Source organism: Electrophorus electricus, chromosome 3, assembly GCF_013358815.1.
Source record: "Electrophorus electricus isolate fEleEle1 chromosome 3, fEleEle1.pri, whole genome shotgun sequence".
NCBI lineage: Eukaryota > Metazoa > Chordata > Actinopteri > Gymnotiformes > Gymnotidae > Electrophorus > Electrophorus electricus.
Genome location: NC_049537.1, coordinates 2,505,845 through 2,522,601, shown reverse-complemented (window position 1 = coordinate 2,522,601; position 16,757 = coordinate 2,505,845).

Sequence of the window (16,757 nt, the reverse complement as noted above, 5' to 3'; positions counted from 1 at the left end):
AGATTATGGGCCCACTAAAATTACCCTGCACAATGCAAAAAGGGGAGGGGTACAAATACAGTAAAGATTCTAACTACAATAGTGCATTCTCTCATATTAACTCTTAATATTCGGTAAAGGGAAAATTGAAAAAAGTAAAGTTTTTATCATGGCTACTGTAAAGAATATATAGAAAAACAGTCTTCTAGTGCTTTGAAGGAAGTTTTTGTTTTTGTTTTTTTGTTTTTTAATGAAAACTGTTACAGCAAACGTTCTGCTGTTAGTAGGGCATTAAAAGGAATATGGAACGGCCTGCATTTTCATGAGATCTGTTAACTGGTGTGTGTGTTGCCCAGAGGAGAGAAGCTGAGATCCAGCATTGGCACTTTGTAAGCACTTGCACAGATGATGTGCAGTAATTACGCTTTAATGATTTCTTTAGGGCATCTCTCTCTCTCTTACTCTGTCGCTCCCTTTTTGTCGCTCTCTCTCTCACTCTCTCTCTCACATTCAGATTCACGCACATACACCCATGCGTGAAAACCCCTCCCGTCTTCAAATTAAGATATATTTTGAAAACATTTGCTGATGAAACACATCTCTGTAAGGTCCATTAATTGCCACACTGATCTCATGTGGCATTCTAACTTGGCAGTAGCTTTGATGTGAGATAGCCCAGCTCGAGAGTATTCCAGGCACCAACTGGGCACCGAGTGGCCATAATTGGGACAAGTTGTTTTAAAAAGGGTATCCATTGCTTGACATTGACAGGCACATTGGCTCCGCTACTGCTCAGAGTCTGGGCTTCCACCCCCTTTCAGGCCTACAGGCAACAGGGCCTTGTCACTTATTAAAAGAGGCCGTCACCACAAAGTGACAGATGTCCTGATAGGATCTGGCTGTGTCTCTGGCCCCCGCCTGACTTGTTAGAACACAAGGTTCAAGGGGATCCCGTAGCTGAGAGGGCTGTTGTTCTTTAATAACTGTTACATTTATTCTTCAGAGGCCTTCAGCCCCCCATGCTCCCTTAAGCTCCTTCTCCATTTCCTTTCCAGGCACTCTCTCCATCCCTCCCGAGCTGCTGCACAGGTCGTCGGACGCGGAGAGACCTCTGTGCAGTGTCCCCGAGCTGCTGGCCCTGGGGCTCCAGGTTGTCGCGTTTCTGGGGCTCCATTTTCGCTCAGCCCCACCCCCCACCCTGCCACCTGACCCCGCCCGACCCCTCTGACCCCTCTGACCGCAACACCAGCCTGCCGCAAGAATGCGAGGACCGAATACCGCGCTACACAAGTGGCCCCTTCGCTCCCCCGACGCCCGTGAATGCCCCTCTGGAGAAGCACCTGTCCTTTTAACTTCTTCCGCAGGTAAAATTGCAAAGAGCCTCCCAAGGCTCCAGGTTTGCCCCTGAGGGAAAATCCATAATGGAGTTTTGATTTGAGCTGCAAGGGCCTTGAAAATGGGCAGCTTTAACAACACAGCTGCCACCCGGAAGGTCAGCGGAGATACGTGAAGAAAGGCCAGGATAACACGGCACAATTACACAGAGCAAGAGCAGCCTGCACAAATGACTCCCTCTGCAGCACAGACTTCAGATTTTCCCATTTTGATTATGAATTATACGATATGAAAACTCACTAAATTTTGGAACTTGTGAACCTATATTAGCTTGTAAGCCTATATCTCAATAATACTTTGTGTTAAATATCTTTGATATGTTTTTTTTCTTTTTTGAAGGCAATACAAAATTACTGGGACGTTCAACTGCAAAGAATTTTTTAATTTTTTTTTTAACATACTTAAATCGTTTACATACTTACGATTAAGTATGAAGATTAAGTATGAACCAATCAGTTCAATTCCTGGACTGAACAGTAGAGGGCGCCCCAACATAACTTTGCGCCACTCAGAAGATAAAAGCTTGCTTGAACATATTCAAGAATTCATTGTAGTGTCAACCTTGTTTTTACCCTTTGATGTCAGCTGACACATAACTGTCCTCTAGTGTAACACGCTAATCAGTTCTTCTTTCACCTCTTTCCCATGCCTTCCGTGATACCTCACTCACTATCGAGCGCCGTCACTAAAGCGGACCAGTGAAACAGACCTGGGTCAAGGTCACTCAATTTCCAATCAATGCATTTCAGTCCATCACAGCATCGATCGTTAAATGTCCACGCTCTTTAATAGTGTGATAACTGTGCACTATGAAGCATCTGAGAAAATAAAAACCCTTCAGACCACGGCTTCAGTTATTACAAGACGTTTGTTTTTTGTAAGATAATTTCTTAATATTTATAAGCCTCAGTAATGGTTCATTACATAGCTTATTACCAAGTGTTTAATAATTCATCGGTCCGTGCCCCCCGCTCGAATATGGGAGGAAAAACAGCGAATCACATTTTCATCGCAGCTATAATAATTTGATAATCTTCGCATTTAACTCACTTAGCTGTAATGTTTCAAATTCCCATGCAGCTCTGTCTGGTCGTGTGGAGACGTGTCCAGTCCCACCGGCGGCCGTCGGGGGGAAAAAAAAACGGTCATTACTTCATATCAAGGAACTTGGAAATATAATGCTACCTGACAGTTAAATTCTGCTTTTGACGGCACCAAACTTGTTGAATTCCCACAGAAGTTTCTCTAAATACTCGTCCTTGCGATCAGTTAAACATCCCCCGGAGGCTTGGTGGAGGTCTGGCTTTGAACGAGCACCCGGGGGAGGCCGGTGCGGGACCGCGCCAGGACCTCCAGGTCTTAACGGGAGCTGCTACAGGGAGTTTATTTAATGGTACAATCCGTAATTTCTCCTGTCACTTGTGGAGAGAGAAGAGAAAAGGAGATGAGAACGAAGAGAGGGAGCGAGAGTTGGGAATGTGCTGTAAGAGAGAATCTTTAGCTTGGCTTAATTTCCCATGCTTGAGCAGAATGGAGGATTTTTTTCCCCCTTACAGATCTTTGTCAGATCCTACCTACCCAAGAAAGACCCAGGGGCGCTCTAAGAACATACACATCACCTAGATTTGCCTTCCAGCCCACCTCTCTACGGCGATAGCTTCTTCTCTCCCCGACGGCTGCTTTGTGTAGCAAAGAGGCGAGAGAGCGTTTTAGAAATCAAATGTCTTTTTGTCAGAGGGAATCTGCAGCGAGCTTCAGTTTGAACAGACGCACTGCAGTATAATTGTTCCAAAGACGCTCAGTGCTTACCTTAAATAAGTGTTAGCGCAGTTAAGCTATGTCTTCTGGTATTGTATTGAAAATGAAATATCATTTCAGTACACGTATGTCTTTTTGTGTAGCTTTGTATTTTATTTTCAAACCTCCAGATCACCAGAAATGTACCACATTTCATACCATATATGTTGCTCTCACTCATTAAGTATTATTTCATTCCTTCTCTAACTCAGTTTTGTCTATACTTGCTATTCCGGCTTTATACATGTCCTTGCCCTAAACCTCCATGTTAACCTTTTGAGGTCTGACTTCTGCCCTTTGCCCTACGGTTTCTACATCATAATTGCACACCATGCCAAAATGCTGGATGACCCGTCTGTGCTCTAGGGGGGAAAAAGCAGGTGTATAAGTTAGAACTGGACTGGTGCAGGCAAGGACGGATTGGTGGCCCTGAGAGAAATCTGTCCGGTAGCCGAGGGGTTTACGGACATGTAGAAGACTTCCTTTGTCCCACCAATCCTCTCCTGCACAGACCAGACTGTCCATCAGCATGGTCTCCTGAGAAATATAGGAAAGAGACATGCTGACAATAATTACATGCACACACACACACACACACACACACTTAGTGAAAAGAGTTTTCTGCTTTGGTTGTTTTCAAAGCTGGGTGAGAAGTAATGGATTAGATTAGCTAGAGCACACATTGCATTTGTTACACACACAAATGTTTTGCAGATAAACACTTCCCTTTTACACTTAGCTGTCTCGGTGATATTTTCCAGTATTATTTGTCTATGAGGTCCTTAAGTGCTTGTCATAGAATAAATAAATTCAGTATAATAAAGTTTATTATACTGAATGTATTTATTCTAGGACGAGCAGATAAAGCAGATAATTACAATTTTTAGCTGCATAATTAGGCTTTATACGCTTTATGTAATAGTTTACAATATTTCTTTTTGATATGGCTATAAATGACTTTTGTACAAGAAGTAAAAATGTTTGCCTTGAATTTGTATCTTGGTGAGTTTGCAGGTGCTTTGAGTGTGTTACACGACTTTGCTTTAGCTCTGAAGCCTAATCCTGCTTAGTAGGAGGGGTACTCTCCTGAGAACAGGGGAGGAACAGGCTACCTGCCAGTCTGGGAAGACTGAAGACTTTAAAAGCATGAAATAATAACCAGCTTTTCCTCCAATAAATGTCCCACTTTCCTTTAAAGGACATGATGACCTGCTGTTCAATAGCAGTGTATTAAAGGATTTCTTTTCCATCTTGGCTATATTAATTAATGCATGCGTTTTCTTAAATTAGTCCTCTGAGGAGCAATAACTCAAATTCTTGTATTTATGTAAGTAATAGGTTGGAAGAAAATGCTAAACTGAAATAATTATGCAGTCCAGCACTTTGCTTTGAGAATAAACTGCATGAAAAACGTGATGAAATATAAATGTGTTTAGGGTGCAAAGTTAGTTAAATATTTACAAGCGAGTGTTAGTTTACAACTTCGGTTAAGACTCTAGTCAGCCACACGTAATTTCTTGGTTCTAAATTTTTCCACTTAATTACCGGTAAAGTGGTTTACACCCTCTTTCTGTCTTTCCTCTTTATGCATCTTCGTAAAGCCCAGAAACAAAATCCAACATTGTTGAATGGTTGATGTTTGAAAGAATAATATTGGGTTGCATTGTAGAGTGGGTCTTAGCTAGGTGCTGGGCTCTACTGTAGTCTATCTGAGAGAACACAGTGCTTGGTTCTGAAGTTCAGGCTCAGGGAGTCAGAGAGAGGGCCCCATGGGGACTGATCTTATGTCAGGAGATTGCAGGTTTTCACGCTAAAGAAGCTACTCAATCCCACCAAAGGCTGAATTATTAAAGGCCCTGTATGTTTTTCAAAGGATTGATTTAGCTTTTAGGTTTGGGGAGAATGTTTCTCTCTAACTGGATCACTTCTGTTCCTCCCCCACCTCTACGATTCCCCCACGCCTGCTCAAATGGTCCTTTACTTTCTAAGCATGCTTTTACTGTCTTTGAAGAGTTATTTTTGTTGATGAAAAGGATACGCTAGCTTGGTAGAACGAACCGCGGCTATTCGCCGGCATGTTTAATGCTCCTCCCTCTAAGGTTTGCCTTATAAATTTATTATCAGTAACGTATATGAGAGCTCTCATGCCTTGCTGAGGCCTGGAAGCTAATCGTTGTTGCTGTGCAGAGACAGAGGGCCAGACAAAATGAGAAAAAGAGCAGGGAGGCAAGAAGGACGAGTGGGTATTCAGCATATCTTGATGCCTCTGCAAGGTGGAGGAGCTGGTATGCGGTTTTAAAATACTGCCTGAATAGACAGCACACCTCAGTTTGAAAGGGAGTACAGAGAACGGGCTTGTTAACATCGTGTATGTTCATTATGCAGTGGTTCCATCAATACACCCAAATATAAAAGGAACTCAGCAGTATGTTTTGTGTTATGGTACTTAGACTCAAGATGCAACATGGTGTGAGAAAGTTCACAACACACACACACACACACACACACACACACACACACAACCATTTCAAATTTTAGTCTCTTTATCCATGAAAAAAAACAAAACAGTTTTAATGGGATTTAATAATGTGGGCTATACTGTATGGAATGCCTATTTACTGACTCTAAAAAAAACCTACAAAATCTACTCTACATGCTCTTAAAATAAATTTTGCCACTTTTTAATCAAACAACATGTAAGGTCCAAAAATTATTCTATGTATGTAGACAACACATTCTGATACAACTTTTAAAGTTGTGTACATTAAGAGTTTTAAACAGACAAAAAAAAAAAAAAAAAGCATACTGTCTACTAGAGCATCCAGGGCCAGTACCCTGTGTAGTCAGGTTGGTGTTAGGCCTGAGCGATACCAACACCATGAAAATCAATGTCTAGGGTAATCAGAAACTCTTTGTGAGGGATTTGATGAGATTGACTTCAGGCTGCAGAATTACTCAGAATGAAATTCCAGGGCAAAGATCAGGACACTGTAGTGTTCTGTCACCAAGATGATTGTATGAAAGAATCAGGAGATGTCAGAGCTTTATTATCTCTGAATGTGATTCCACAGTCACATAATAAAATGATTTACTTGTACTCTGTCAACATAGTCCTTCCATGGTCTTTTCACCACATAAAATAACTGTCAGTAAAATCCCACATTTGATTACTGTAAGTACACGAGTTAACTGAACTCAGAAAAACGGTATTCAGTATTTCAGTATTTTTTTCAGTATTTTAGAATTCAGTATTTTTAAGTAAGCTTTAAATGCAGAACAATACATATATTTATAAATGATTAATGTGAACTTCTGTGTAAACCACAATGCGTCGTACTGACTGCACATTGAAACACTAAGCTTTGATTTCTCCAATTTAAATTCAAAATATTCTCAAAAATAGTTTTTGTGCTAATTGCCCATATTTAATGTGTTAAGAGTACACCTTCTCTCTTGAGCTTGCTTTACTTGAAGTCCCGAGTGTTTTGATTAATGTGTATTAGAGATGCACATAAGTGCTGGTTAACCATGATACATTCCTCATGCCGTATGTGGAGACAGGGCTAAATCCCAGTGTTGACTTAACTGATGACTTCCATCCATAACATCCTTCTTTCTTGGAAAATTTAATTCAACGGTACAAAAAAAGCTTTGTTTCTACTGCATTAGTTACACTCAGAATGAAGCTGCTTTCCCAAAATGAGCCCAAAGTACAATTAATGTAAAAGGCAAAAGCAATGGCTGGTATCATCTACATAGCTGGTATCATCTACATAGCTGGTATCATCTACATAGCTGGTATCATCTACATAGCTGGTATCATCCGCATAGCTGGTATCATCTACATAGCTGGTATCATCCACATAGCTGGTATCATCCACATAGCTGGTATCATCTACATAGCTGGTATCATCCACATAGCTGGTATCATCCACATAGCTGGTATCATCTACATAGCTGGTATCATCCACATAGCTGGTATCATCTACATAGCTGGTATCATCCACATAGCTGGTATCATCTACATAGCTGGTATCATCCACATAGCTGGTATCATCCGCATAGCTGGTATCATCCACATAGCTGGTATCATCTACATAGCTGGTATCATCCACATAGCTGGTATCATCCACATAGCTGGTATCATCTACATAGCTGGTATCATCCACATAGCTGGTATCATCCACATAGCTGGTATCATCCACATAGCTGGTATCATCTACATAGCTGGTATCATCTACATAGCTGGTATCATCTACATAGCTGGTATCATCTGCATAGCTGGTATCATCCGCATAGCTGGTATCATCTACATAGCTGGTATCATCCACATAGCTGGTATCATCTACATAGCTGGTATCATCCGCATAGCTGGTATCATCCACATAGCTGGTATCATCTACATAGCTGGTATCATCTACATAGCTGGTATCATCTACATAGCTGGTATCATCCACATAGCTGGTATCATCTACATAGCTGGTATCATCTACATAGCTGGTATCATCCACATAGCTGGTATCATCTACATAGCTGGTATCATCTACATAGCTGGTATCATCCACATAGCTGGTATCATCCACATAGCTGGTATCATCCACATAGCTGGTATCATCCGCATAGCTGGTATCATCGGCATAGCTGGTATCATCCACATAGCTGGTATCATCCGCATAGCTGGTATCATCCGCATAGCTGGTATCATCTACATAGCTGGTATCATCTGCATAGCTGGTATCATCTACATAGCTTTAATTATCTGCATAGCTGGAATCATCTACGCAGCTAATATCATCCACATAGCTGGTATCATCTGTATAGCTGCTATCATCCACATAGCTGGTATCATCTGCGTAGCTGGTATCATCTATATAGCTTTAATTATTTGTATACCTGGTATCATCTACATAGCTGGTATCATCTATACAGCTGGTATCATCCACATAGCTGGTATCCTCTACATAGCTGGTATCATTTATACAGCTGGAATGATCTACATAGCTGGAATCATTCATCAGTGTCCCCTGGCTGTACTGCACGTGGTGCTGTGTGAGTCAGCTTGTTCCTCTGATACTCCCCTAGTGCTAAAACATGGATAGAGCCTGTGACCACGGCGCTGGAGCCAAGGACCCTGAAAGCCACGCAGGTCCTAAACACGTCCGCACCAGGCAGACTGTGCGCTGGCTCCCTGCCCCCATGAACAAACTGCTGGACCAGGACAAAGCATGGGGTAATTACAGCAATAAGATGCGCAGGACACCGCTGATGAAGATTGGAGGCGAGGCCGCTTTCTGCTTTATGGCAGCAGCCCGGCGCCCTCGACACCCACATCCCACCATCCCCTCTTTCATCTCCTCCGCTCGGCCATGAAAAATTCATCCAAGACCTCCAGAAATATTTATAGACAAAAACTTAGGGAGAAGTGTTCATGCTGAAACATTCGTGGTCACACTGGCTTCTAACAGTGTACACCCCTGTAATGAATGGGATTGCTCACATTATACCATAAATTCATTTGTTCAATATTTATCCTTTTTTCCCCTTCTTTTTGCTCTCCCCTGACCAGGACTGATCAGACAAGTGTGAGAGTCTGGAAGTTGAGGCTGCCACAGTACACTGCTCTCCCTCTTCCCTGATTCTGCAGGAGTTTCCTCTGCCATGAACTAGACATGCCACATCCTCATGAAGTACCTTTCCATAGGCACCTTTTGTACTGTAATCCATTTCCTGTGCAGGCCCACGGACACCATGCGTAGCTCTCTGCTGCATTCGGTGAGTCTGTTCATGCTTGCCATGTAATACAGTTCAGGGCATTGCCCACAGGTCTTGATTTTACGGTGCCTGACACGTAAAGGCTTAAAGGTCCCCACAGCCTGTGCAGAAGGATAGAAGAGGACCTTGCCACAAGGCCTTGTTACATTCAGCTCATATCCACACGCTACACATGCGATCCCTGCCTGGGAGGAGCTCATTTAGTGCTATCATGGCTATGGCTCTTCAATGTCAAAGGAAGTCGACCTGAAGGATTACCATGATGTGTGTGTGTGTGTGTGTGCGTGTGTGTGCGCGTGTGTGCGCGGGTGCAGGCACACACGTTTTGCTGATGATCGACATGGATAGAAAACATATGGGAACTCTGCAAACAAAACAAGTCACTTTGCACCAATATATTCACCCGTGTAAGCAATGCAAAGTAACCTACTGTACATGCTGGTCAACAGTAATCTAAACATGTAGCTCGTCGACAGCCAATCATATTCTGTCATATTATATGAATATTATATGCAGCCACTCTTGAGAGTCTGCATTACTGAATTTCGAATTCCTCTCCACACTTCTATCTTAAATCTGCCTGTGATAAGCTCCTGAGAGGGGCATCAGGGAAAACCCGTACCTTACACCTCAGATTAAATCCGAGTTGTGTCGTTTGCCATCTATAGGTGGCAGTTAGCAAAAAACCCAGGTCAATTCAGACTGGAGGTTGTAGCTTTCTCTCTCTCCTTTGTGGTGTGGCTTACAGATTCGTCTGGTTGCCCATTGTGTCATTTGGCAAGCTGAGAAGTTATAGCTTTTCTTCAAGCACAGTGAGACCTTCACGGAGACTGACAGCACACACTGACAGAGCTCATGCAAGGGACATGCATGCAGCCTTTGATTTCTAAGACTAATATTCAGTTATTCACTAAGAATAATATTCAATTAAAAAACACAAACCCCTGTTTAAAAATTATATATAAAAATTATCCACTTGATAGCTACAAATAACCCATATTGAATATATTCATCAAATAGCCTTTAATGAATGATTGTGGGAAAGAGAATATTTTACATTTACATTTTACATTTTCAGCATTTAGCAAATGCTCTTATCTAGAGCAACTTACAAAAGTGCTTTGTCATCTACTCACTGAAGGTATCCTAGCCAGTACAAAGATACCCTTGAACAAGAATACTGCTAAATACAGGAATCAGTGCTGATACCTATAAGAAATGCATAAAAATAACATAAAAATATAAATAATATGAGCATAAGCTCTATATCTTTACTGTATTCTGAAATAATTAAACTTTTTTTCCAACCTGTGATGCAAGCCTGTCCCAGCATGCCTTGTGTCCACATTCGGCCACCGTCAATCCACTTCCGAAGAAGACATGGGCTGTGGGGAAGGGCACGGCAGGGTCAGAGGTCACGCAGCAGAATCTTGTTCGGGAGTCTGTCCTCTCCGTCTGCTGCCAGAGGCCCTCCCACAGAGACTCGGGTTGAGGCAAGAGCCATCAATCTCATCCCTGCTCCTCATTAGTCTAATTACGTATATGGCCAGTGCACACAGCTCGACAAATAACACGTCCTTCCCTGCCCCTCCACTTCGCTGACATTTCTGATGAACCCCAGATGTGTTTTCATTTGATGTCTATAAAAAATTGTTCAGACTACAGAACATTTTCTGCAGCAGAATTCGCCACATGCTAATCTGGACCTGAGTCATGTGATCATAGTCAAAGTGGCAAAGGCCAAGCTTTCAGACTGATAATGGATTGAGTTTGAGTCCGACGTGCATGTGAGCTTTCCTGAGCTGAAGTACATTTGAGGCCCTGTTTATGTCCTCGCTGACAGCCATCGCCTCATGGGTTCAGTGAACCGACATGTTGAGGGGGCCTCACTTTTGCCATTGTGCAAACACTTTTCTTGGGTCTTACCTGTTAGTGTTAGTGGTGGTAGAAGGGCTACGACTCACTTTCCTGTCTGTACACATTATCGGGACAGCTGACTGAGCTCCTGTCTCGTCTCTGTGGAGTACCTCACGCTGAGAGGGAAGGTGTTGGGGTGATGATTGCTTCCTGACCTCACCGGTCCCTCCATTACATCCACCATAAGAGACTTCGTTTGCCTCTCACCTGAGTCTAAATGGGTAAAGGTGCCTCCCCACACCATACTGCCTTTGATTTCACATCTGCACTCTCATTTGATCCTTAGCTCCGCTCAACACGGCACCTTTCCACTCTTCCAGCTCAGAGGACTCATGTTGGTGCCGCAGCCAAACTGCCTCCTCTGGTGTGACTGCCCCGGCGTCTCTGGCCTTTCCAATGACTCGTTTGATCAAAGCCTTCGACCAGACAAGAGAGTCGCATTTATGGACCAATCTGAAGAAGGTTTTTTTTTTTTGTGTGTGTGTGTGTTAGTTTGTCTGTTTTTACAGGTACAGAAGATGACCTGGATGCAAATGGTCTGACCCATCTATCCTGTGCAACGGGATTGTCCATTCACGGATGATGTCTGATGTGTCGAAGGGGAGCAGTTGCAGGAAGACATGCTCAGTTGGGGATCGTGCTGAAAGTGTGATGCTAAAGGTTACATCCTGATCTTCCACTAGGAATGCCACTGGATCATTGAGAAATGTCACTCTGTTCATCAAAATAAACTGCATGCAGCCCAGAAAATCAGCTTATATAAAACATCAGTAAAATATGTTTTAGTGATTGTTTTAAGCCTGAAATTATTCATAAGTTAACAAAGACACCACAGCCACCACTTATTTTTAAAATAGTTTTCTCTGTCTCACCTTTAATATAAATACTGTAGATAAAAAGGAAAGACGAGCATGTAATTTTGGCTTTTGTACACGTATTGTTCTGCAGCTATGCTTGAAAATAAGTATGTTCATTTGTCTTTGTCATTGATTGTGTTTTACTCGGTAAGGATGTAGGAACAAAGAACAAACTGTTTTAGGAACCCATTTTTCTGTGACCTGAGGATCTGACAGTGATAAAAACCACAGAGTCTCTTCCTCCGGCACCTTCGGTAGCTCTTACCTGGAATGAATTTAACAGTGTTTCCATGACTACCAGGGCTTGCGTGACTTATTGATTATAGTTCCTTCCCCCAGAGAGCCTTGCATTATCTAGAGCTTAAAAGAGCAAGTGTGCAGAACAGGAGTCTGTAGGGGACATACACATGCCTCTGTACACACCACTTTACACTTGTAGCCACTGACGGGAACAGACACGCGAATTCAATTTACACCACTTTAAGACAATGTAAACAATCTACACGCTGACAAGTGAAAGAAAAAAGAAAAAAGAAAAAAAAAACAACAACAAAAAAAAAAAACAAGTGTCAAGCCTCGGGAGAAGAAAGCCGTCCACTGTATGATTTCACAATTAGTTTCTGAAGAAAAGAGGCCCTCTCCTCAAGGAATGTCCTTGTCTTACTGATTGACTTTTAAAGTTGAATTCATGCAGAGAATCCTGTCAAATTCCAAGAAATAGAGGAGCTCATTATCTTGTTTCACTTTAAGTTGCACTTTAAGAGAAATGGTGATGTACATTCAACTTTCCTATTGAAAATCTATAAATATATTCTTCTGAGGCCTTACTGATTTCTTTTTCTTCTGCAGACTATTTCTTTTAATTAAAAGGCCAGACAGCAAATTAAAACTCTCCCCATGGAAAAGCTGCACAGTGAAGACGGAGAGGAGGGTTTGGGAGAGAGGCAGGGTTTCACTTGAAGAGGATCGATCCCCATGGAGCCCTGTCAGAATGTCAAAAAGCCTGACTCCACTAATCTTGAAGACCGTGCAGGAATCCCTCATGCGATTATCTTCCTGATGAACATGCACAAAGGCCGCAAGAAAACGGGTCAGAAAAAAATGCTCGTTAGGCAGTTTGATGGACTTTTGTCCTCTGTAATGTTGCAAAGATTAAATATTCTTTGCCGACTCCCATACGACAAACATTTGACTAAAAGACTAGTTTTAAGAACAACATGTCCGCTCCCAGCTAGCGTAATTACTCAAATGAACATGTTTGTTGCAGTCTCAAGAGCCTCTGAATGCTCTGAGGCACTTTAAAATGTTTAAAGTTAAAATTATCAAACCACAACATCAGACATTAGATGCCATATAGGACCTGTAGATCAAGACTACAGATAACAAGAGACATCTCCAATGGATCGAAACCAGGACACAATGCAGTTGACATGACGAATAGTGCAGTGATAAACTGCAAAACTTTTTTTTTTTTAAGTAAAGCCTTATTTGTGTTCTTTCACACTTACCCATGATGCTCTCTTCCTGCAGAGAGCCCTGGTTGCAGGCAGCAGATCGTTTTTATACGTGTGCCATGCCATCAAAAGAGAATCAAACAGTGGGATTGTTGCGTTTGATGTGATTAAAGCATTAAAGATTTTAATTGCTACCAAAACGGTTTTAATCCTCTGAATTCCCTTTGCTCACATTAGTTCCCTACTGTCTCCCATCAGCAGAGTAAGGAAGGGATTTTGCCCACAGAAACCAGGCCACAGAACTCTAAGGTACAGGAAAGAAGGTAAGACAGGTCGATTGGACAGTTAACCTTGTGTGAGTGGGATTCCATCCAATACACTAGGCATGAAGGAACAAATGTCTTTGATATATAAATATTAACCAAACTGTAGATCTTAATGCATAATTATTCTCAAAACTTAACGCTAATCTTAATCTTAAATTATGATTATGTTTATGTCAAATTATGTTTTCTCCAAGTAGCCTTTTTAATTTACATTTACAAAATTTTTCAGATGCCCTTGTCCAGAGTGACTTACACAAGTGCTTTGTAGCCTCTCCGAAAAACATCTTTATGCTTGCATAAATGTATTAGTGTCAAGAATTCTATCAGGCCTAGCTAAAATCAAATGTTGGACTTCATGCTATTTTTAAGAAAAACAAACAAGCAAAAGCTTTATAACATTACAACAAATTGGGGGGGGGGGTTTGCTATTAAACTGCCTTTCAACACTAGAGTGGCTCAGAATTTTAGCCTCATCAGCAAACCAAGTCAGGTAAGACTTGTAAATCAAGCACTCTACAAAAATGACTTTTTGTAACCTGAGACCTCAGACACTAGTCTATCATTCTTCTTGGTGTATTCAAGTCAAAGAGGGATTAAAAAAAGATAGACAGTGAGAGATACTGAAAGGGGAAAAAACCGACTTTTCCTGAGGAGTAGTGGGAGAAGCCATGGAACTCGCGGTCTCAGAGAGAGTAATCTTTGCCTCACAGTCAGACATGCACCCTGCCTCAACCTCCCCTCTTTTATCTTGTCTTTGTTGGTGTGGATGCACTGATGCAGAGGTTCACATGCCCCCTACCACTCTCTCCGTAACTGTGACTCCAAGGCGAGATGATTACTTTCTCGTAAAGCCACTCTTTTACTTCACTCCCTCTATCCCTCATCTCCCTCGCCTCTCATTCATCCATCTCGACCTCCGTTCTTTCTCTCATTTACTCCCTCAATCACCAACTCCCTCGGCCACTAATTTTTCACCTCTCACTCTCTCTTTGTCTGTCTCATTCCTCTCTGTCCTGTACCCAAGCTCTATGCTTAGAAAACATCAAAGGGACCTAGCATACCCCGATGGTTTAAATCTTTAAACAGCGAATAACAGCCGCAGAACATCCAGACCCCTCTCGTCCCTCGCTCATGTCACCGTGCATTGCCACAGCGGTGGCCAGGGGAGGGAGTCATTGCATTTGGAGGGTTTGTGGCCTGGTGTAGAGATGAGTGGATGTGTGGGGAGAACCCCAGGACTGCCTGTACTCTCTAAGCGCCCCAAAACATGGGGGCCCAATTCTGTGATCAGGGGCTGGCTGATATTCTGTTTGAAATGAGAATGGGCTAATTTTCATCATCTTCCCTCATACTGGGGTAAATCCCAGGTGTCACACCATGCCAAGGGTCATCATTAGAAAATGACTGCCTTCAAAACAACAACAACAACAACAACAACAACAATCCAAACAAAAAAACCCACTGAAGCATTACAATGTATTGTGGCAATATTTCAGATTTTTTAAAACTCCTTTCTTTGATAAATTTATTATCATTAATGAAGAGGATTTACACAACTCACAGTACAACTCCTGAATTGTCTTTTTCCATTTTACCTTTCTGCTTTTTAAAAATTCTTTATTTTTTCCCCCTCTGTCCTTTCCAACACATTCTGGCAGTGGGCCTTGTGCAGTAAACAAACAGCAATGAAGAGGCAGAGGGGGAGGTTTATCATTTCATATTTCTGAACTCACAAAGATCTCATGATCAAAGAGGCCTGGATATCTCCCAGCTGTTCAAAGGGACTTGTAGGGAAAAAAATGTGATATGGGAATACAGCCCCACCCCCCACCCCCGCCCCCGTGGACTAGCTGGTATAGGCGAACGCTAGGGGCGCTGCAATTGAGAAGAAAAAAATCTAACTTTTTACTATACTTAACTATCTCATTTTATACTATCATTTCTAAACATTAATACAAAAAGCTAGCAATACCATATCTTCACAGTGTAATAATATAAGCCCTAATATTTTGTGAGACGCGTCCGCATCGCGCATCCCCCTCCTCACGCTCTAGTTAGACTCGCCTGTCTGTGTGGGAGGGGTGCCGCGAGTGAGTGATTGAGTTAGTGACGTCGTAAATAACGGTACTAAACGGTCAACGCGGAGCTAACCTAGCTAACAGTACAGCATCCGCTAGCTCGTATGTGAAAAAGGCCTAGAAATAAAGAAAAGAAAATGACGAAAGTCGGTTAAAAGACAGAGGTAAAGTAATTTGATGAGTGAATACCTTATCTGTTGCATAGTAATAGTTACCGTCAGATTCTAGGATCAGACTTACTCACTAGCTAGCATTAGATAGCTAACGTTAATGTTCACTAATTTAGTAAATAGCTAACCTAGCTAGCATTAAGATAGTTAGGTTAGCTAGGGTTAACACTAGATAACCTAGCTAAGCTAGGCAGTTACTCCCACCCTAAATTAGGGAACGATGGAAAGACTCTTCAGCTGTTTGGGAAATAATCTACGTAGCTAAAAGAAAAGGTGTATTTCTCAAAATTAGCTAAGTGCTGCTTGCACGAACCATCCACATTTTATTGACATCTTAATGAAGTTAGTTAACTAGGTTAGCTAGCCAATGCTATCCTGCTTCTGTCAATTAAATGTTTCCTTTTGCCATTAATTGATGTAAGCCTTTTCATTTTCATTTCATTAATTGCATTTGATATATAGATACAGCAAACTGCTTGCATCATAGAAGAGAAGTGCTTGTGCATGAAAATTGTGTATGACATTACACCATTAGGCATATTGTAATGGTTTCTGTAATGTAGTTTACTTTTTTGCAGTACTATTATTTATGTTTAGAAAAGTTTGGTCTGCAGTGGTTTATTTAATACATTATTAATACAGTATTTTGTGCAATACTTTATATATATTATTTATATTTATATTGTGCTCATTATTCATTTACTGTTTCTTTTATACTGTTTTTACTGTTTATGCTGTTTTTGTTTAGAAAATAAAGAAAATCTCAAAGATATAAAACTGCAGTATCTGTGAATGTTTGAAACACAGTGATTGATGGATGAATGATGCAAGGGGCACTAGCCCAACTCATGCCTAGGTCTCCACAAAGGGTTTTGGATCCCTTTACACTCTTCAGTTTGGTTTGCTCTAATATGGCAAACTATTTTTCCAAAGGACAGTTAGCTAATGTAGATAGCTAACTGGTTAATTTAGGCTTTATTTTCTGTGAATAGCTACATTTTTAATGTAGCTT